Genomic DNA, 24,901 nt, shown 5'->3' with positions numbered 1-24,901 from the left:
TCAGACTGACTGGCTTGGTCAAACTCTACTCCGGCGTGAGTGTGCAGTTTGACCATTGGCTGCCAGCTCTCTTCCCTAATAAACCTCTGCTGATTGCATCCAGGTATGGTGTACTGGAGTTTGTGGGTGGTCACAACTTCCCAAGACTTGAGTAAGGGTCTCCCAAGTTTCGAGGTCTTTAGTTACACATTAAGAATATTGAACAGTTCTAGATCAAACAGCAAAGGTGTTATTATATAAGTAAGAAAAGGTAAATAATTTCACTAGGACCAGATTTGTATAAGGGTTGTTCAGTACCAGAACATTGGAAATTTTGAAAGTTTCAAATCACAGACAAGGATTCTGGAACCCAATCAAGGTTTTTAAGCTGGAAGCTAATTCAGTGTCCACAGTAAGTTTTAATTGCTTTCTTCCTGGCTTCAAGATGCAAACCCCTTAACTAACTCCTGGGAGCTGAGTGAAATAATCATGATACATTGCTTCAGGCATTTGTGAGGTATTCATGGGCTCATTTATATTATTTAAAATATAAAATAATGAGTATGTGAAAAGTGGCAATAATGATGAAGCTACAGAGAAAAAAGTCTGGTTTTCCAGGTGTTTCTTGTATAAACAAGAAGCCACTTCAAAAAGTAATTAGTTTTAAAGTATCCCTTCTTCATGATATGTGGTGATTCCTAAAAAATTGCTAGTTCTGAAAGGTATAGAAAACTTATGAAAAATATAGAAAGTTTTATGACCCCTAGACCTGAGCAAGAGAATGCAAGTTCACTAGTTCCACCAAGAAAGCAGAACTAAATGTAAGATTTTAGGCCTTCACTGCCCCAGGATACATTCTACATTCCGGGAGGGGTACATTATCCATGAGTCAGAGGACACTTGCTGGATTAACATTCAGGAGAGGAAGGGAGAGGCTGATTAACATTCTCAGACCTCAGGGAAGAGAACCCACCTCTGGGTGGGGAAGGCCCAAAGCACACATGGTTGGGCAAGGTTACATTCTTGTGAAAGATGAGTATACAAGATGTTTCCACATGACTCTGGCTAAATTATGGGTTGGGACTTCTTGAGACATTCCACTGCTTTTATGTTATGTTTCCTTGGTTTCTCCCCCCCCCCCCCACACTGGTTTGTGCTTTTTCCTTTTATATATCATCAAGAAAGGTGTCTTTTGCATCAAGAAAGGTGTCTTTTGAGTTATTGGGTGGCCATGAATTCCTGAGGCTTGAGGGAGCTCCTCCCTTTATGGGGGGGGGGTTTACAGTTCACATGTGTCTACCAAAATTTATTGATTGTTTTAATTTTGGGCGTAGTATTGGAATAATCTTGTGTATCCTTCAGAGGTTGTTTTTGTATTATTCAAATAATGATTTCTGTACCTTCAGAAAGCTGAGGACTATCTGCACTTTGGTATAGTTACTCTATTTGTTAAACACTTGGTTCACATTTTGTAAACATTTTTCTCTATCACCTTCTGATTGGTCTAATAAAGAGCTGACAGCCTATAGCAGGACAAAGGAGAAAAGGCAGGACATCTGGGCAAAGATAGGAACTGTGGGAAGGACTGAAGGTACAATGTTTGCCAGCTGGACCCAGGGATGGAAGAAACAGGTGTTGCCACTGATTTTGTGTGTGTGTGTGTGTGTGTGTGTGTGTGAGAGAGAGAGAGAGAGAGAGAGAGAGAGAGAGAGAGAGAGAGAGAGAGAGAGAGAGAGAGAGAGGAGAGAGAGAGAGAACTGAGCACAGGGCAGGGCATGAAATAGAATAGTATTAATTCAAGTGAGATGAGCTAGTTGAGAGATATCCAGCTATGGCATAATCTTAAATCATATAAGTCTCAATGTCATTATCCCGAAACTGGCAGGTTCAAACAGTCCGACAATAGGGTAGAGAGTTCATTGTTTTTCAGAAAATTGTTTAAATACATTTTTAAAAATTAAAGTTACTAATTTGATCCAGTTTGTTTTTCTTTCTCTCTCTTTTTGTAACCCTCTCTCTCTCTCTCTCTCTCTCTCTCTCTCTCTCTCTCTCTCTCTCTCTCTCTCTTGTGTCTGATGTCTGATGAGTCTAGAAGAATTGTTATTGATGGTAAAAAACAGGGACAGGAAACGGGATGAATAATATCCTATTTTAAGCCTTTAGGAGTCAGAGAGTATCTCTGACATCAAAGGAACATTACTCCCTTTTCAGAAGCCTGAAATGTGCTACTTCTCCAAGCACTCTAATTTCCTGATTTAGAATGATAATATGTTGACCTAGACATGTATTTTCTTTTAAAGTGAGGAAGCCATTTTTTAATTTAGTTTTAGGCACTGATCCTGTCATACTCTGGAAACGACTCCCAGAAGATTACAAGGGTGCACGCGAAGCAAGTGTGTCATTGATGAAAATGCCTTTTATCCTTCCAAGATGTTATCCAAAGTAATTGGTAAGCAAATGAAATGACGCTGGTTCAAGCAATGACTTTCCCCTGTGCCATTTGCAATGCTCCTGTCCAAGGCGAACTAGAGCAGCACAAGGAGTGTGAGTCAGAAAATCTACTTTGTAAGGAACCTGTCTTCAGGCTAATCAAAAACTTCTAAAATGAGCCATGCTCATTTTCAGGCGATTTTCCTGTGCACCTGCTCAGACTGTGTTCCAACTGGCCTGTGGTTTAACAGCTCCCTAAGCACTCTTGATTAAGAACACAGCTTCATCAAACAGGGTGGCAATGCTCTCACACCTGTATTTGAGCTCCATTTTCTTCTTTCAAAGAATGATCAAAAATTAAATTCCACACCTTAAAAATATCCTCTCTTCTATTTTCCTCTTTCTACATCCACTTTGTAGTGGCTGTGCCTTAAGAAATGATACAAGATACCACCATCCCACAAAATAAGAGAATAAACATTGATGACACGAGACTACCTAACTTATGTAAGTCCAAAACTAAAAGACAATGGTCTTTAGAAAGCAGTGTTTTAGTAAACATCAGTCTCATGGTTGGAACCATCTGTTGCAAAGAGTTCTATTCTGTTACTTGATGACATAAAAATCTAAATCCACTTTATTCTTCTACATCTCAATACAACTGTCTGTAAAACGGGCATGTGCACATATTGTACGCATGTCTTTAAGAGCGAGATTCTCAGATAATTTAACCTCGTTTTCTCAGTAAACTGAGTCACAGAACATGCTTTTAAATTTCTAATTGAGGGAGGCAATGATATACATTCATTCACCACAGTCATTCTTAGTCTTTCTTCTCCTATGCCTCACTCTCTCTCTCCTCCCTTCATAGATCCAGGCAAGTAGTCATTCTGTACATTTTCTTATGGATGGTTATATTATCAATATCACATCCTATCTAATATTTATAGAAAATACTATAAATATTTTATGAGGATTTTGATTCTCATACTCATGAATTGAAGTGACAAAGCCTTTAATTCTGTTTATAAATCTAGTTAAACTATGTTAATGTATTAATAAAGTAAATCAAAAGAAACTTTAGTATAAAAAGCAAATCCCTCTGCTGTTAGCATTTACTTACATAAGCTTAACAATCTTGTGTAGGCAATAAGCTAATCATTTTTTACCCCTATGGCTGTTTAAATATCATCAGATATAAATTGGTGCCATTTTATTTTTAATCAATAAACATATAGTCATATATATTTTAAAGATATTCTATTACAACAGAAATAGAGATGAATATATATATACATATATACATATATATATATATATGCTTATATGTGTGTGTGTGTGTATGTCTGTAAAACATCAATTTTGCAGCTGATAAGTGCATTAGTTTTTTTATTGCTGGTAAAAAATGTAATTCACAATAAGTCTCCATTCACTTAACTAGGGCTAGTCCCACATCATATCCCAAAGCCTACAAATATTTTTGCATCCATAGCACCTATATGAGTCATCTTCCTGTATCCTGCTAGCCCATGTTGAGTGACAGACATAGAGAGTATGTCACACCATCTCTGAAGAACCTCAATTTAGTCACTCAATCTATATTTTCAGATTATATCAACAACATTTCTTTGATATTTTTGAAATTTCACAAGAAGACCTAAGCTCACAATACCCAAATAAAAATAAATCAAAGATACAGCACAAACGTAATGTTACTTTTCTAAAGATTTGTGTGTTTTAGTTCTTCAGCATTGTACATTATTGTGATGGAAAATACATATTTATAGTTAACAATATAGTGTTATTTGTTTCTGTGATATATAGAATATAGGCATTTGGTCTTTAATATATGTATCATATATATCCCTTATGCATTATACTCTAAAAAATATTGATGCAATGCTGTTTCTCTTTATGGCAGTGGATTAGGATAAATAAAAATACAATGCCTACATTAACATGTAATATTATATAGTGTTTCTAAAGGTTTCTTTACTTAAACATATCTTATAACAATACATGCAGGCTTAGCATTTTTTTAAATTTTTTTTCCATATATCTTTGTGTCAAGACATGTAAGCTTTTTTCCACTGAGTATGGCTTTACCTATTCCAATCATTGCTCATGGTAGACTCGTTCATTTTCCATTTTATTCTCTGTGAAATATTTTGCCATCATGATGCCATTTGTGACTGAATTAATATTTTCTATGCATTTCATTATGCTTATGCAAAGTAAGCTACACTTCACTCTTCCTTTCCAGAATATATTTCTTCCTAACATGTGTTCATCAAAACTACTATTTTGAATTGTTCTTTAAAGATCTTCAATGAAAATTCACATATTATTTTAAAGGTTAGAAAAAAAGAATAAAAGCAACCAAATCATATATTACAAAACCTTAGTAATAATTTCATTCTAAAACATGACTCAAACTTACTTATTAATGGAAGCAGCTAGATTTTTTACTTGGTATAAAAAGGCAGTAGATTGCTAATCAAAGCACATCAACAAGCTCAAAATATCCAGGTGGGCCTGGATATTTTTTCACTTATTTTTATTAAAATAAAGGCATTTTATGCAGTATATTCTGATTGTGAATTCTCATCGCATCAGAATCCACATCCTTTCTGTATCTTACTAGATTTTTTTCTAATTTATTAATGAGAAAGTTAGATTCTGAAAAACTCAAAATATAATATAATCATGAATAGACAAGGTGTGCTGTTTATCATTCTTAATACAATGACTTTGTCCCTACCACACTATCCAAGAGATGTCAACTAAAATTATAAGATAAAGTGTTTTTGAAGGCAAATTATACCAAGAAAGTAATAGTATTGTACATGATATAATTGGTGTGTGTGTGTCTGTGTGTGTGTGTTTGTGTGTTTGTGTGTTTGTCTGTGTCTGTGTCTTTAAACAAAGAATTCTGGAGATAATTTTGGACATGAATTTTTTTTTTTAAATATTGGTTATTTTATTTATTTACATTTCAAATGTTACCTCCATTCCCGGTTTCCCTTCCAAAAACCTCCTATCCTGCCTCTCCTACCCTGCTTCTATAAGGGTGACCCCCACCCATCCACTCCTGCCTCACCGCCATAACATTTCTCTATGCTGGAGCATCAAGCCTTCACATGACCAAGGGCCTCCCCTCCCACTGATGCCAGATAAGGCCATTCTCTGCCACATATGCATCTAGAAGGGAGAAAAAAATATCACAGGAATTAGAGGGTAGGAGGGACTTGGGATTCTTTTTATTATTTATTTACATATCGATGTTATTTTGTCCTTGGGCTACATATTGACCTGGCAAAAATGTAACATCTGGTAAGGAGATTATTCTTATCAGGTAGACATTTATCTCACTCATAAATGGAGACAAATTATTTCTAATTGCAAATCTTTATGTTAATAGTTGTCCATACCTTAGCAATAAGTCTCATGATTTTCAGAAACAGTAATAACAGAGTTATCAAAATATATACCACGTTTTAATTTTACACACGCTTAACTTCTCAGTGGTCTCTTTGCATTTATCATAAATTTATCACTAACTAGAAAAGAACTAGAATTACCAATGTTCTTTTATTCCTTCTTTCTTTTTAGCAGATATTTGACTATAATGATTGCTAAAAGTTTAGTTTTGCTCTCAATTTATTCTTCATACTAATGTGTGTGTAATAGGTCTTATCATGACTTATATTTATTTCTTTATCTTTTAGGTGTCATGTTAAATGCTCATTGTATTTAGATTTTCAGATGCAATAAACCATTAAGAGGAGATTTTATGATAGTTCTTATTTGTACCCTAGCCTGTCATGTATAATTTTTTGGTAAGTAGATGCTTCATATGTTTCTCTTAATTAATATAATGACAGAAAATTTGTGGCTAAATAACATTTACATTATATATTGAGATAAGATAGTATATGATAAAGGTAAAATTGGTATTGATGAATTACCATAAATGTAGGTATAGGTTATATAGATATAGGTTTTGAAAACAGGCAAAATTGTAAAAAGTGGCAAATATAATTCATTTCTAATTGTGTCACATTTATAAATGTGAAAAATCATTTATAAAACTTAACACTATAGGGCTGGAGATATTGCTCAGTTTTTAAGAGCATTTTCTTCTCTTAACTCAGGATCCATTCTCTCCACCCATGTTGTGACATTCACAAAGGCCTGTAATTTCTGTTCTAAGGGATTCTATAACTTCTTCTAGGGTCCTTTAGCAACCAAATACCTATGGTTCACAAACACACTCAGAAAAACACACATAAATATATTGTTTTGTAAAAGGTACCAAGCAAACATCATATAACTACTGTAGAAAATATAACATATACTCTAAATCTCTATGCAGATCATTCAAATTCAGATTGCCTTAAGATACATTTTTAAATATTTTTATGTTTTTAAATTTATTTTTATAGTGCCATATACATGTAATTTTTTTGATAACATTTACTCTTTCCCCCTACCAATTCTTTACTATCTAACTTTATTATGTCATTTTTTGAAAAAGTGTTCTTTGTAAAAATCTTATGGAGTTCACTTAGTATTGCACATATATGCATGGTCACAGAACATTTTCCAAGGGCATAAGTAGCTTCATAGTGTCCACATAACTAAAGACAACTAATCAGAATTCTCACAGTAGCCATTGGTTCCTGATGGATCTTTAGCTTACCTTGAGATTATACTGTATGCTCCTTTTATGTTGCGATTTTTTGTCCTGTTCAAGTGCCCTGGATGCATCAGTAATTGCTGTGAATTTATATGTTTAAATGTTTTCTGGTTTAACCAATGAAACAGTTTCATCAACTTGCTCTGGTTCTTATACTCTTTTCACTCCCTCTTCTGAGATGACGTTTGAGCCATAAGGGGGGGGAGCATGTGATACTTTTATTAAAATTTTGAGGTATGGTAATAACAAAAGAAAACACCATATTCAAAAAGACTTATAGCTGAACAAATCCTTAGAATCATGTTTCACAATCCAATAATTTAGAATGAAGAAAAATGAAGAAAGGAAACAGAGGAGAGGTAACAGAAAAAAATCAACAGTTCCACTTCATTGAAGAATGTGTGTGATAAATACCTAACCAGATTTTCTGTGATTAAATCCATCAGTAAATTTTATAAAAAAACTAATGGAAAAATTGTTAGTTTTGAAAGGATAAATGTTTCAACAACAGCAAACACATATAATACAAATATAATCTGAAATCTTACCAGACTTATAATAAACCACACTACTTTGGCAATATTGGAGATAATACAATAACCAAATCAAGTTTACTACCCATTTGTGCTGCAAAGACTTAGCAGGTGTACATTAATTTCTTACATGTGTTGAACTTGCTATCTACTCATTGGACTACACAAACATATCATGCTTTTTAAAAATTTTATTGAATATTTGATTTATTTACATTTGAAATGTTATCCTCTTTTCTTGTTTTCCCTCCAAAAAACCCATATGCCATCCTCCCTTCCCCTGCTTCTATGAGGGTGCTCACCCTCACACCCACCCAGTCCTGCCTCCCTGCCCTGGCATTCCCCTACACTGGGACATCTCACCTTCACAGGACCAAAGGCCTTTCCTTTCATTGATGTCTAACAAGGCTCATAACTAACTCTGCTACATATGTGGCTGGAGCCATGGGTCCCTCGATTTGTACTCTTTGCTTGGTGGTTTAGTCCCTGGGAGGTCTGGGGGTTCTGACTGATTTATATAGTTGTTCTTCTTATGGGTTGAACACCTTCAGCTTTTTCAGTCCTTTCTCTAATTCCTCCATTGGGGACCCTGTGCTCGGTCCAATGGTTGGTTGCAAGCATCTGCCTCTGTATTTTCCAGGCTCTGGCAGAGCCTCTCAGGAGACAGCTATATCTAGCTTCTGTCAGCATACACTCCTTGGCATCCACAATAGTGTCTGGGTTTGGTGACTGTATACAGGATGGATCCCTAAATAGGGCAGTCTCTGGGTGGCCTTTCATTCACTCTCTACTCTACACTTTGTCTCTGTATTTCTTCCCGCGAATAGGTTATTCCCACTTAAAAAGACTGAAAAATCCAAACTTTGGTCTTCCTTCTTGTTGAGCTTCATGTCTTCTGTGAATTGTATATTGGGTATTCCGAGCTTCTAGGCTAATATCCACTTATCAATGAGTGCATACCATATGTGTTCTTTTGTGACTGGGTTACTTCACTCTGGATGTTATTTTCTAATTCCATTAATTTGTCTAAGAATTTCATGAACTCATTGTTTTTAATATCTGAGTAGTACTCCATTGTGTAAGTGTACCACATTTTCTGAATCCATTCTTCTAATGAAGGACATCTGGGTTCTTTCCAGCTTCTGGCTATTATAAATAAGGCTGCTATGAACATAGTGGAGCTTATGTCCTTGTTACATGTTGGAGCATCTTTTGAGTATATGCCCAGGAATGGTATAGCTGGGTCCTCAGGTAGTACTATGTCCAATTTTCCGAGGAAACACCAGACTGATTTCCCTCAGCTTGCCTTCCCACCAACAACGGAGAAGTGTTCCTCTTTCTCCACGTCCTCGTCAGGATATGGTGTCACCTGAGATTTTGATCTTAGCCATTCTGACTGGAGTGAGGTATAATCTCAGGGATTTTTTTATTTGTATTTCCCAGATGACTAAGGGTGTTGAACTTTTTTTTTTTTTAGGTGCTTCTCAGCCATTCGTTATTCTTCAGTTGAGAATACTTCAGCTTTGTACCTCATTTTTAATAAGGTTACTTGGTTCCCTGGAGTCTAACTTGAGTTCTTTGTATATATTAGATATTACCCCTCAATCAGATAAGATTGGTAAAGATTTTTTCCCAATCTTTTGGCTGATGTTTAAAGAAACAGTTTTTCATCACTTACCATGAGGAATAGGAAAAGAATGCCATGGTTGATTCTAGGACCATATTATAATTGAAACTCTAGGCAAATATAAAGGAGAAAAAATAGTTTATTGTTTTACTTGAATAGGATGGAATAATTTAATATTTAAGAGGATGGCTCAGTCATTAGCAGTGATAAAACTTGATCAGGCTGTGTAAGTGAAGTAAAATGTTGGCATCTTGTTGTAGCAAATTATATGGTAAAATATAAATGAAAAAATCAAACTAAATAATTAAAAATTACACAAACCATGTGGCAGAGAACTAAAGCACACAGAACATTTAGAAATCAAGTGGGATTTTATTATATTCTAAGATAGGCATGGTCACTTTTATATTGAATAGTATCAAAAAGGTTAGTGTAACAGGCTTGAATATTTAGTTTATCATACACTGCAAAACAATTTTGTGAGCTTTCAAGTACCAAGTACTAATTGAATTCTAGGTGGACTAAATACAGTATATCATTAATAAAACCATCAAGTAACTGTCTTAACTCAATAGGAAAATAAGATTTTAAGAGATATAAATAATGCATAAAGTGATAGTTATACCAATATATTCCTCAAAATCCATTGAGATTTTTATTCTTATGCATTTTCAAGATTAAAATATTACAAGATGGAAAGAATACTATAATTATTAATTAATATCAAATATTCTTATCTGAATAGCAAAAGAAACTGTGAATCAATAAGGAAAGAATCACAAAATAAAACTAGAAAAAGTATTGAAAATGTAGTAAAATACAGAATAAATCATTAAGCCTTAGGGATATATGAAAAGTACTCATAAGGGTGCTAAGCAGGGGAAATCAAGTGAGAATAACAAAAAGAAACAGTGTTGTGTATTGGACTGGCAATAATAAAAAGCTGGAATATGCCAAATGTTAGTTGAGTATGAATCTCACTGCTGGTAAGATTTGGAGGTTGGCAGTCATTCTAGAAAACTCCATATGGAGATGTGTCCAAGGTTATTTACTGTGCAGTATTCTTTGCCAAGGAAAAGAGATCAAAACAATTTGACTGTCTATCATTTAGATAGTAGATAGATTAAATCTGTCAGATGACACCATGATGTGGTTAAAAATATCATATATATATATATATATATATATATATATATATATATATACAAAATCACATATTAATTCATGGGTGTATATCACATTGTGAAATACAGGACAATCAACAGGAAAGTAAGAATTCTTGGCACTAAATAAAACCCATTTAAATAAACTCATATGCAGTTTTTAATCTGTGCTGTCCATAAATATCATTCAACTATGTGTCTTGTTTGTACCCAAACTCAAAATGAGATTTTCTTGCTATACTTGTCAGATGATGTAATTTACATATTATAAATGTTAGAAAAGTTAACTCTAAGATAAAAGTGTATTTTATATTGTGGATTATCTTTTTAATTCTACAAAGAACTATGTTATGTTCACTGGGGCTCTCTCTGTTTTAAAACGGCTATGATAATGCCTGCTTAAAGTTCCTGTTCGCTGCTGCAGGAAAGCACATGATGAAGGCAACTACTATGAGAAACATCTTATTGGAGCATACAGGTCACATGGTCATTATGAGAGAGAGCATGGCAATAACCAAACTTGTTTAGCCCTGGATCAGAAAATGACAGCTTATAATTGGTCCACTTGCATAAGGAACAGAGAGAGAGAAAGAGAGAGAGAGAGAGAGAGAGAGAGAGAGAGAGAGAGAGAGAGAGAGAGACAAAGAGACAGAGACAGAGAGACTCTGTGAGACAGAGAGAAGACTGAGAGAGAGACAGAGAGAGTGAGAGACAAAGACAAAGAGGAACTGAGAGAGACAGAGACAAAGACAGAACTGGGAATGGTATAGGCTTTAAAAACCACACAGACCACTTCTAGTGACACACTTTCACTAACAAGGCCACAAATCCCAACTCTTCCACAGAATTTCCCTCAGTATTCAAATATTCATAGTGCCTAATGCCTATGAAGGGGTATTCTCATTCAAACCACCAAAATCCCTAAATTCAGGGGAAATGAGGCAGGAGATCATGAATTTATGGCCATACAGGCTTCAAACAAGAAAATAGGAAATATATGTCAGGCATTCTATTACTGTGATAAAACACCATGACCAAAAGCAACTTTGGTAGGAAAGGGTTTATGGTTATAGAAGGTTATGTCCATATCTTAGAGCAGTGGCCTTAGTTTTTAATGCCATTTTCTGTTTTAGTTTCGTTTTTCATTGCTCTAAGAAAATATCTAAGAAAACCAACCTAAAGATTTACCTTAGCTCAATACTTCTAAGAGGTGCACCTGCAGCACATAATAGGAGTAATCCATTGGATTTAGAATTGAGGCAGCTGTTTGCATTCCATCCCATCATCATGATGTAAGGAGAGATGAATCCTGGAGTTCATGTCTTTTCTTACTTTTCTTATTTGGCTTCTAACTGTAGACCATACCATTGAGGCACTGTTATCCAGACATGTTCTTAACCCTTCATAGCTAATTCTAGATGGAAACATTCTTAAAGGAATATGAATAGTTGTGTCTCTTAAGTGATTCCAAACCTGGTCAAGTTGATTATGAAAATTATTCATCATGTTCTTATTTTCTAACACCCTCCTGTTTTCTTCCTTAATACATTAGTTCCACGTTACTATATAGGAAAAAATACATAAACATACATACATACATACATGCATGCATACATTCATACATGATGAAGTCTGTCATGTCAAGGTATGGAAGTGGGAACATGAGGTAGCTAGTAGGACATAGACACACACACAGAGAGAGAGAGACAGAGAGAGAGAGAGAGAGAGAGAGAGAGAGAGAGAGAGAGAGAGAGAGAAACAGACAGAGAGAAATAGAAAGAGACAGAGAGAGAGGGAGGGAGAGAGAGAGAGAAAGAGGGAAGGAGAGAATACAAAGGGATGCGTGCCTAATTACTAATCATCTTAGCTATAAACTAAGTGCTGTTCCAACAAAAATAACATTAGTTAAATATCCTGAGTCACCATGTCATTGTAATATACCTTACCCTGACTCAGGGCATAGATAGAAAAGATGGAAGTGGAAAATGAATCATCTTCCTGTGTTTTCACTTTAGTTGTCTCATCAAGTGAATGATCAGTACATTATTAATGTGCACTGAAGACAGGATCTGATTTCTTACTACCCAACTATCACTGTCAAAAATCATGATCTGTGAATAAAAAGGTTTGAATTCTCTCTCCTCTGTACATAAAGGAATTTATGTTAGATTTACATTTAAATAGAAAGGCATTACGGTTATATGAAAACGTTAATATTAGTAACGAAGGAAAATGTTCAGCCACATTTAGGGACCATTAACATCCTAGAAACTTGTCTTAAAATTTATCATTAAGTTATGCTTCTGGGTGGGTCTTTCCTCAAGCTTGGGGAAAAAAATGTTAAGATAAATCTATATAAGGGAACTATCAGTCACCAATGATTTATTCATCAATAATTATTGGAAGTTCTGATATTCAAGAATAAACATACAATTAGGGAATTGTCAATGCTTTACCAACTCAACAAAGCAAAGACAAATAATAGGCAAAATTATTGGTTTCATTGACCTTTGTCTTGAATAACTGAGACAGCACATAACCATAGTGGTTTTATAAGATGGATAAGGTGATGAAGTGAAATGTATGTAAGAGAATGAACTATAAACAAAAGTTGTCAGATTATGTTATATTTATTTTTTAGTAGGAGGAGACCTTCATAGACCTTTTTATGAAGAAATCATCCTGAAACATAAAATATTTGAAGAGAAAACACTGACCAAGCAAAATAATCCAAAGGGTTGTTTAGAACTTGAGGCCAGGGCATTGTAGTTTCTTTGTGCATTAAATATAACACCCTGCTTCAACTAAATGTGTGATTACTCTGTCATTACCAGCCACTTATTGATTTTCTAGTTTGGTTTAATAATTTTAGAACTTACTGAATATGATACTCTTTAGTTTTCTTTAAATGTCTATAAGAGAAATCGAAAAATCATGGTTAAACTTATTTTGATGTTCAACTTTTAATACATTTTATTAATTCATTAAGAATATCATACAGTTTATTTTAGTTATATTAATGCTTAACTCCTCCTCTTGTTACTTCTCATACTGCCTCCTCTACCTAGTTCCCTACTCCATGACATCTTATTTTTAAAATTTTATACACCATTAAATTCATTACATATATATATGTATGTATATACATACATATATATGTGATATATATGTGTGTGTATATATACACATATATATATGGGATATATATATATATATATGATCATAATTTTTCAGAAGTATGCTATTATAATTTCATAATTCCTCAAGAGTATGAACTCATGAATGTCTTCCAGCTCCATGCATGAATATTTATTGACTTAGTACTTTGAAAATAACCAATTGTGGTTTGAAATGATTTTGAAATCATGACTTTGAAATCATGAGGTATCAATCCTGTTATTCACAGAGGAAATTAATTTGCTCAAGACCTCTGTGACATCTGTATCAGGGAATCATTATGCCCTACATGTAAAATGGCCCCCAAGTCTAAGAGAGAGAATGTAGTGCAGATATTCCATTTACAATTGAGCATACTTCACTAAATTATTTTCTCACTTTGACAAGTTTATCCATTAAGCAATGAGCACACACAGACACACACACACACACACACACACACACACACACACACACACAGAGAGAGAGAGAGAGACAGAGAGAGAGAGAGAGAGAGAGACTGTTTTATGTAATCTGAAAGCAGCACTAACCTATTGTAGATAAATATGAATTTATAGATTGTGCACTATATCTATTTTGTGGAATAATAGCAATGGTTTCACCCCTGAGGCCATGAGTTATGAAACCATGGGTTCTTATATATGTCTGCAGTAACAAGCATGTCTTTCCTCCTCTGCAATGCAATCAGAAAGCTGAGGAATGTAAACTTCATACACACCTGTCATGTTAATATTTTGGTTTTTTGATTCAATAAAGTTTTATTTTCCCAAATGTACAGCTGATTGAACCTGATTGAAACTGTTCCTGCATCTTCACCAGCAGCTGGGGCATCTCCACCCTTTGTGTTTCTGGTGTAAATTACTTGGGCTCTGTGCTTTGAAAACCGATAAGTCCTTTACTAAATAGCTCCTGAAGGGCTGCCCTGGCCTCTCAGAGACCAAGCTGGAGTAATAAGCTTATAGTTGGAAACTTCCTTACAAAGTTTGTTGTATGTAGTTTTGTCAAATAGAACAAGATTGTTCAGCTTGTTCTGAACTTTGTCTTTAGACCACTTCTTTTTGGCCCTGTCACCAGATTTATTTACTGGGTCTTTGGTTTTTTAGCCAACTTTCTGGCATCTTTCTTTTTGTAGTCCTTGGGTGGCATGGCGAAGTTCGGAGAGTAGTGCAGACCACAGCAGCCTCACTAAGATGTACAAAAAAAGCTAATGTTAATATCTTAGTACCTCAGGTTTTATACACTCTTGAGGAAATGTTTTGTGTTCAATTTGTCCCATTACAAAATATATCACATGCATGCAAGTTGGACTTTATATAGATGACAAAATTGTTCCATTCCCCCATTTTATGGATACATTATTCTTTGTTCCTTGTTTGGTATGAAAATGAATATTTCATAAATAGGAAATCACACATAATGATCAAAAGCTTTCTTCAGGTTCTAGAATAATGTGGGGAAAAAATCAGAATTCAGTTCCTTTCCTTAGAAATATGTTCCTTGGGCTGAGAACATATGCCAGAGTGAGTTGAAGAACTTGGATTCCTAGAATTCACCACATTAAAAACAAAGCCAGGTGGATATGACAGCCTCCCTATAATTGTAACACTTTGGGGGCAGAGTTAGGGGATGTCTGGATCTAGGTGGCTAACCAGAGTAGCTCACATGGAAATCTCCCATTTCAGCAATAAGTCTTACATAGCAGATAAAGAAGATTATCAGGCTTACAGGAAGATTTCCTACATCAACCTCTGGCTTCCCCAGATACACCACACATGTTCCTATACCAGTACAAATATATGAATACACATTCAATTGTGTGTGTATATTTGTACCCATACCGTATATAAATATGCTAAAAAGTGAAGACACATACTTACTTACTTTGTAAGAAAGGTTGTTAGTCGAACTGCATTCAGAATAATGTTGGTCCTTTCCCTCCATGCTTCTGTCACTGTCTTCCCCATGGTAATGGACTGTACTATTATTTTGTGACCCTAGCCTCAAGTAAGTGTTGCTTTTTTGAGTTTACTTTTATAAGACATTTCATTACAACAATGAGGAATGTAATGAATGCAGATTACAAATGTTTTTTTTCCCCTTTTAAATAGAGCTGGCACTGATCAAATTTCAAAAATGTACAAAAGCTAGTCAAGAGAGAATCTGTGAAAGCAGAAAATAATCATATGTTAACTAGCATGGTGCTTTGAGAACAATCTCAGGTTCACTTGATAAATTGCAACTTTTTAATTATTTTAGTTACTTTCATGCTTAGTTCATCATTTCTAGAAGAAAAAAAAAAGTCCCGCACATATTGTAAAATTCTTGTGCATATGTTACTAGCTCTTCTTTGGCTGTTTCTATCACCACTAATTAACATTTTTAATTAAGACAAAAAACATTGTTAGCATAATACATGAAAAACTGGAGCAGGTGCTCAGGGTAATAATTTGTATAAATAGCTATTGCCCCACACTAGCATCTAAATTATAATCATTAACTAGCTTTTTAGTGGATGAAAGTGAAATTCAGCCTTTTATTTAATTTAAGTAGGTAGGAAAGAAAAATCCAAAAATAAATGCAGACACCACAAAATTCTTTTATAATCTTACTAGTTGCTACATTTAAAACTTCTAATTCTTTAGAACTCATCCTTAGGCCTTTGAGGTACCTGACTATGGTTTTTAACCATTTTTACTGTGTCAGGCATGAAATTCCTCCTATAGAGCAGTCCTAAAATCCAGGCATAAGTGCAATTAGTCACCTCTATAATTACCCTTTGCCACTACTATTGCACTTGTAAGCACAGTTTTTCTTAAACTTCATTATTGTAGAATATATCACATGACCAAATAATTTGTATTTTCTTCACTATCAGCCTCCATAGCACCTTCTAGCCTTCTGAATGATAGCCAGAAGAGAGTGAATTCCCTGTGTAGTTTAAGATTAGAGAGATAACTCAGTAGTTAAGACCATTTGGCGTTCTTAAAAAGTACCAGGATTAGGTTTCGAGTAACCACGTAGTGGCTCAAACCATTTGTAACTCAGTTTCCAAGAGGTCTGATGACTTCTGTTGATCTCCGCGGACAACAGTCATGTAGATGGTTCACATAAATGCATACAGGCAAACACAGATAATAATAAAAAACAACAAACAAGATACAAGAAACATAAGCCTGAAAAAAGAAATTCTGTACAGGAACAAGCCAGTTAAAGGGAAATGGCTCACATCTACCATGATTAGTTCAGGATCAATTAACAATTGATGACATTTGAGGTTTAAGTAGCCAGTTACTTTAGAGAGTCAACACAGGTTGTCCAGGCCCCAGCGGATGGTCCTCATCTACTTATACATGGATAACATTAACTGAAAGTCCATGACTTGTAAAAATAAAAATGGAGAGATTGGGAAGAATATGCATTAATGGGCTGAAAAGAAGGAAGTGAGGTGGATTTGATAAAGTTATGTTGTATACATGAATGAAATTTTCATAAAGCAAAATAAATTATCCTCCTTCTCCTTATCTATTTCCAAACATATTTTTTTAATTTATACCTTAATTTTTAAAACATAGTTCTAAAAGGATTTTAAGAATCTGGGCACCATATCTTTTTATTAAAAGTGGAATGTGTTGCTTATAGCATCTTATATTTTATTCCATTGAGAATATATTCACTGAAGTAAATTCAGCTAATAGATGTTCACTTTAAAGAGTTTAAGTTCATAGAACTTACATCACTAATATTTTGCTGCAATAAATTACCTCATTTTAGAAGCATAATTAGAGGTCTTGTTGCTGTCTTCAATAAATATATAATCAGAAACAAGTATTTGTGAAGGAGCTGAAAGGAGACAAGTGTAATACTTAGATCCTCTAAAAATATCTAATTACATGATAAAAACTATTTTAATAAATAAACAAAATGTATAATCTTCTAAGCATCAATTATAAATATCATATAGCATATATAAATTATAGTATGGTATGCTTTCTTATTTGTATTAATAAAAACTAACTAGTGCTTCTTAGATCTGCTCAAAAGTATACTCATTTAATAAACAAAACATTTCTTCTGAAAAAAATATGTGTGTGTGTATTTATAGAGAAGATAAAAAGAGAGTGAGATAGCAAAAATATTGAATAAATCATATTTAATGGGCAAAATATATGATTCCTTGAGAGAATTACTCACTCTCTACCAAAACTATATTTATAACTGCTATAAAATAATAATCCTCTTTTTTGTTCACTTTTATGTGCCTGTCTACTACCTTCAGAAATACTGTGTTTGGATGATGAGTTAGAATTATTGAAAACAATAAAATTCTGACAAGCTTTTGAGATTCTGCAGGGGGTAGTTCAGCTTTGCATCTAACCTCCCTCCAAAGCAGGAAATATCCATCATCAAACACTTTTGAGGTTTCAGAAGTTAGATGATGTTAGGTCTGTCTCACATAAAAAACAATTCAGTAAGAATTACCCAATTAGATGCATATTTTCTATATGCTCCGTTTTTATGTATCAATTAAAATCAGACCCAATATTCCATAAGACACTAATAGGTTCCACGTTATAATCTATAACAATTTGCCTTCTCTAATTTGCAGTTTTAACTTATTGCTGTCTTAAACTATATTTATTTAATAAATTAAAGAAAAGCACTTTAATAAAGCTTTTAAATAGTGTCCAGACAATACACACATTACTTATCATTTAGTTACCCTTAATCAGGTAAGTTCATGGAGGAGTTAATTTAAAGTCAGTAGCAATTTGTTCATAACTCATTGATTTGTTAAGAACAAAATAATAACTTTAGTATAGTTTTTCATACTAGATACAACTTCATAGTACATATAACTTTAACAAAAATTCTATTCTCTCTTAGACCTCTCCTTTTGACATTAAAATCATTCATTCATTGCATGGATAGGTGCTATGAGACCATTCCATAAAAGAGTAAAGTTATTTGGTTATACATCATATAGCAGGGCTATACTCTGATTAAACCACACTGCTAATTGTCATTCCCAAGGTTGTGTGCAGAATGCTTTACTTGGTCATCCAATTTAAGTATCTTGTGTGTTCTTGGCATTGTTTTGGTAGTACTTCTTAAAAAATAAACTCATATCTGCAGGTTCACTTTTTGGAAAGATGCAGAGTTCTTTGCATATAAATCCAGAAGGATCAGAGCTTGTTTCTATGGTACTTCTGTTTTCAGTGTTTAGAAAGTTTCTACATTGATTTCTACTGTGGTTGAAATACTTTACATGGCTACATCAGAAAATCACTCGAAGTCTTTCTTCACATCCTTGCCAGCATTTTTTCTCATTTCACATTTTGATGGTGACCACTGAGAGATGACATGGGATTGCAAACAGCTTTTACTTGCATTTATATGACGGTTATATATGGTTAAGAGTTTTAAAACATTGGTATTGGTGTTTTGTCATTTGTATTTTGTTCAATATCTGTCTGTTTAGTACATTTATTGATAGACAATTAGGATGTCTGGGTGTTTAATTTGTATGTTTCTTTATATATTTTAGAGTTTAACCCTTTGTCTGAAGAATAGGTAGCCACTATTTTCTCCCATTTTGTTAATAAAAAAATCAATTGTGCATCCTTGTTATTACTGTTCTGTTTATAATAGCAAGTTAATGGAATCATCCTAGTATCACTCAACACATAGATGGATGAAGAAAATGTGCATATATATGTTTATATATATTATATACATATATATATATATAGTATTTTATTCAACCACAAATAAAATAGAAGTTATAAAATTTAAAGTAAAATAGATGATCCTGGACATTATATTGAGTGAAGTAAAAGAAGTTTGGCTCAGAAAAAAACACTACTGTGTGGTCCCATCATAGGTAGGTCCTATCCTCTACTGGTGCACCCAGGTGGGTGAAAATAGATCCAAATGTTAGAAAACTAAAGATGGGACACGGAATTAGAATAATGTAGAATTTTGGAGTTGTGGAAACACAAAGAAAAAAGGGAAGGATGAATTCTGAAGTAGAAAAGACATAGTGGAGAAAGAGCCAGGCGATGACAGTGAGATAGTGGGGAGAAGAATGAAATCAACCAAAATATTTATGAAATTTCATACAAAAACCTGCCACTGGGAAAGGTACTATAAACATGAACCAAATAATTTAAGACAATATGCTATTTCTGAACTATACGTGCAGTGGTTGAGAAAATAGTTTTTTAATTTATATCTAAATAATCTGGGGGAAATGTCCCAGTGACAAAATGACTGGGTCACATTTCAGAAACAATGGTCTAATTATAAACTGTTTAGAAAACAAATATAAAGTATGGGGAGCCGACAGAAGGCAGATATCATCCAAGACTAACTAGGATTATCCCCTAACTTACGCGCTAAGCTGGATAGTCAAAGACGGTAAGAGAACACTTCAAGACCCTTGCCACTAAATAGGGAGGCCTCACCATCCTAAGACAGGAGCTCAACCAATGGCTGTTGAGTATCCAAAGACAGAAAATGGAGGCTGGGGTCATTTGTTCCAACCTAAGACAGGCATGGTTTCCATAAGTTTTCCCAGCCTTCCCTTTCGAAAAAAAATTAAAGAGGGGGATCTGTGGGGAGCCGACAGAAGGAGGATATCATCTTTGCAGCCATCTTGAGCCATATACCCTGATAAGAGATTTGATTACACTAGCCTACAACAGCTGAGCACACTCTGATAACGTCTTGGTGTAGATACCCAGGATCTTCCCTTGGGTGTGTGAGACTTAAAGCTGTGATTTAGATCCAAGACTTAAGGGTGTGACTTAGACATCAGATTTAGAGACAAGGCCTAAGGACATAACTTAAAGGTGTGACTTAGAGGCATGGCTTAGAAGTGAGACATAAAAGGCAAGAGGCAGACAGAAGAGTTGAGTACAATTTGGCAGTTCAACTTGGAACTAGGAACTAGGTTAGAGAGTACAACTTGCAGTACAACTTAGAGTAGGAATTAGGCATTGAGGAAGAAGACACTTGGACTAGAGAATTCTGGAAGATTATTATTAGGTATTAGGCACTTGGCACTTGGAGGAAGAACTTGAAATTAGACATTAGGCACTTAGCACTTCGAAGAAGGAACTTGGAACTTGGAGGCACTAGGGACTAGGAACTAGGGTCTTGAAGAGAGGAAGAGAGACTGAAGAATAAATGGGATTGAAACACACTCTTTCTGGTCTCCATTCCTCACGTTCGTCCTCACTCTCTCTCTCTTGCTGAACCCCGACCCGTGCTTGGGGCAGTGCAGGCTCTAATAATTTAGCCCCCAAGGCTTTTGGCAATGCAGGTTCCAACATTGATAAAGCGGTCCTCAGCATTTTGGCCCCCAAGCGTGGGGCAGCTAGTGCTGCAACAATAAAGCTCTATCAATAAGTTGCAACCCTTGAGAACTGTGGTAGTCCTTTATTTGCAGGTATATGAAGCAAACAACTAGATAATTTTATTCAAGATTCAAAATTTTTTGAGACAGGCATATTTGCTTTGAGGAAAATTTAATTTAATGCTTTTGGGATCTGCAATGCATTTTTCCCAATTAAGAAAGAATGTAGTTATGGAGTTTTCATGAAGTAAAAGTAAACACTATAGGAAATAATTGTAGTGTGGTTCTTGTCACAGGAGCTAGCTACATGAATGATAATAGATTAAGGTGATTTGGATGGTTTCCTTGGCTTAAGGTATTTATATGAGTTAGCCATCTAACTCATATTATATTTATAAGTTGGCATACAAAAATAATTGAGAGATAATAATTTATTTTATTAATAATTATTAATTTAATTTTTCTGAGTCACCTAAATAAGTGAACTCCATCCACATATCATCTTTATCTTACCCTTCATGTTCTACAAAATGCTATGCATCACTTGTCTGATGAGATATTATTAGCTAGCACACAAAAACTAACTACTTCCATCATGTAACATTTTTTCTTTTATTGTACCTTTTCTTTATTTACATTTCACATGTTATACTTTTTCCAGGTTTCCCCTCCAGAAATCCCCTATCCCATACCCTCTCCTCTGCTTCTATGAGGCTACTCCCCCCGCCCCCCACCCAACAACTCCTGTCTTTTCACCCTGACATTCCCCTACACTGAGGCATCAAGCTTTTACAGGACCAAGGGAAGCCCCTCCCATTGCTGCTCAATAAGGCCAGCTTCTGCTACATATGCAGCTAGAACCATGGGTCTCTCTATGTATACTCTTTGCTGGTAGTTTAGTCCTTAGGAGCACTGGGGCATCTGATTGGTTGATGTTGTTCTTCCTATGGGGTTGCAAATGATATCGCCCTTCCCAGTTATCCCTCCACAAACCTCCCATGCCATATCTTCTCTCCCTGTCTCCCCTTTGTCTCTAAGAGGTGCCATTTATCAATTATTAATCTTATAGCGTGAGCCACTGGAGTTCTGTTTGGAAAATTTTCCCATGTGCCAATGAGTTCTAAGCTCTTTTCCACTTTCTTTTCTATTAGATTCAGTGTGTCTAATTTTATGTCGAGGTCCTTGATCTACTTGAACTTGAGCTATGTGCAATGTGACACAGTGTCCAAAATACATGAAGAACTCAGAAGCTAATCTCCAAAAACCCCAAACAACCCAATCTAAAAATGGGGTATTGAACTAAACAGAGAATTCACAACAGAGGAATCTCAAATGCCTGAGAAGCACTTAAAGAGATGTTCAAAATCCTTAGTGTTCAAGGAAATGCAAATTAAAATAACCCTGAGATTCCACCTTACATCAATCAGAATGGCTAAGATCAAAAACTCAGGTGACAGCACATGCTGGCAAGAATGTGGAGAAAGAGAAATACTCCTTTGTTGCTTTTGAGATTCAAACTGTTCCAACCATTCTGGAAATCAATCTGGAGGTTCCTTAGAAAGCTAGAAGTAGATCTACCTGATGACACATCTGTAACACTCTTGGGCATATACCCAACAGATACCCACCCTGCCACAGGAACATGTATTCCACTATGTTCATAATGGCCTTATTTGTAATAGCCAGAAGCTAGAAACAACCCATTTATCTCTCAACAGAGTAATGGATACAGAAAATGTGGTACATTTACACAACAGAATACTACTCAGCTATTAAGAAGAAGAACATCCTGAATTTTTCAGGCAAACGGATGGAACGAGAAAATATCATCCCGAGTGAGGTAACATAGACATTAAAGTAGCATCAGTTTTGAACTGAGATGCTACAGCACAGTATTCTAGCATTTTCTTTATTTTCAGGAAGCTTTGTTTCTATTGTCAGCACCTAGAACAAATCAGCCTCACAGGAACTGACATAAAGGCATTCAACTATATTTTTATGAATGAAATATAAAACAACCTTAACTCTCATTAAAGGGAGTTGAATAAGAATTTTGAAAATGTCTTTTTTGCATGTGTGTGTTAAAGACTATATTTTAGGAAAAGATAAATGTTTGTATCCTCTCAAAATGACAAAATAGTAATAAACAATAGTGTTCTTTTCAAGAATAATTAGATCAATGATGAGGAAAATGTTCATAGAAAAAAATCTCAGTTTTTAGACAGTTAAGCCAAAGTTCAAAAAGAAATATCTTACATTTCTCTTAGAAGATCTGGAATAAATTTTATATTCTCTAGGAAAATAGTTTACCTTCTAAATGCATATTAACAGACTTTGTGTATCATGAAATACTCCCCTAAGTTCTTTCTCAGGTAATTGATGAGTTATATTCCTTTGCAAACTCTATCACTGCCTCAGAAATGTAAGGCAATATAAGCCTCCTTTGACATCAACCTTCTCAGTAAATCAAGAACTTTTCACTCAGTTTTAGAAAATGCCTTGCATATTTGTTTTTATATTTAAAAGCTGTCGTCAGATGGCTGTTGACTAGACAGTTGGTTTTGCTTCAAATCATAAATCTGTCACTGCCAGCCCTAACGTTTGCTGTCTGACACTCTTCTCAACTAGTAATGTCTGTGAAGAATAAGAATTTGGAGCGGAATGCTCCCTGAAAACCCCCTCTGTAGCACATTTGTCAGCTTCATGGTTTTAACTCCTGGTAGCTACTGCGGGGACATTTCTAATTCATTCTCATTTGAGAGTCCTCATTGTATCTACTTTCAGCATGCAGTATTATCTGATGCTATTTCATGCTGGGATGAAACACTGACTCTATCAGTAGGGATAACTGCTGAGAAGAAAGAACAAAAGAATCACATAAATCTAACAGTTCCAAATTTTCACTGGGGTTCTGCTGAGGTAGAAGATTTACGTATATCCCAAAAGGATTCTTTCATAATGTAACAGTTCCATTAAACTTTGAGACATGCAAGGGAAGCAAGAATTCAACCACAAGTTTCATATAGACGGAATTTTCAAAGTGATCTCTTTTTCTGTCACTATTTCCCAGAAGGCTATCGTTTTGCATATACAACAATATTGTCCTTGAGAATTTGTCCTAAAGTAAAAAATTTAAGTGTTTAATTTATGAAGATGAAAAAACTTTACATTGATTGATCAGATAATTTTGTGGATATCAGGAAAATAAAAGGTAGGATTAAAAGTTTCAAAAACTATTACCTAACAAAAGAACTCAGAGGATTTTGTAATCTATAGCTTTAAAATTTTGCTACTATTTATTGTTTAAAACTTTGTTTAAAGTTATAAACTTAGTTTGCTCTTTACATTGATCAAGTAAGCGTTTATTTTTGGTTGTAGTGTGCATTAGCAAAAGGAGAGATGCTTAACTGATTAAGTGTTAAGAAGAAGAGACTGGGTGTTCATTCTGTAACAGCTTGTCTGCATGAACCACACCATCAGGCCTCAAGGAACATTAAGAAAGAGGAGGAGACAGTGTCAGAGCCATAAGCTGGAAAGGACTGCAGTGTCCTTCTGTCTTTATACTATGACCTGACTAATGCACTGATAAGCTCACAAAGCTATACTTACCTGCAGTAACCTGCACAGAGCAAGTGTGCAAGAACTGGTGGAGTTGTTCATCTCGATACCCACACACAACTGAGGACCATTTATAGTTCCTGGGGAAGAGAAAGCAATTCTCTTTTTTCTCCTCCCTCTCTCCCTCTAACTCTCCCTCTCTTTCTGCTTCTCCCTTTCCTCCTCTCCCTCCTCCTGTCTCTCTGAAGATATAGCCAATAGAATGAGTCACTTCTTTAGTAGATAACAATATATTATTCATATATGTGCAGCACTACCTAGACTTAGTATATTAGATACACATATTTTTAAAGAAACATTTTTCCTTTTTATTGTTAT

At 34.8% G+C, this 24,901-nt stretch overlaps 1 pseudogene; it reads right to left on the bottom strand.

Moving 5' to 3' along the window:
• Positions 1–14,329: 14,329 nt before the first annotated feature.
• On the bottom strand, positions 14,330–14,754 carry LOC117701491 (small ribosomal subunit protein eS25 pseudogene; annotated as a pseudogene).
• Positions 14,755–24,901: the final 10,147 nt, after the last annotated feature.

The sequence above is a fragment of the Arvicanthis niloticus genome, unplaced genomic scaffold (assembly GCF_011762505.2).
Source record: "Arvicanthis niloticus isolate mArvNil1 unplaced genomic scaffold, mArvNil1.pat.X pat_scaffold_115_arrow_ctg1, whole genome shotgun sequence".
Classification (NCBI taxonomy): domain Eukaryota; kingdom Metazoa; phylum Chordata; class Mammalia; order Rodentia; family Muridae; genus Arvicanthis; species Arvicanthis niloticus.
Note: the sequence above shows the minus strand (reverse complement) of the source record. Positions and strands in the feature narration are given on the sequence as shown.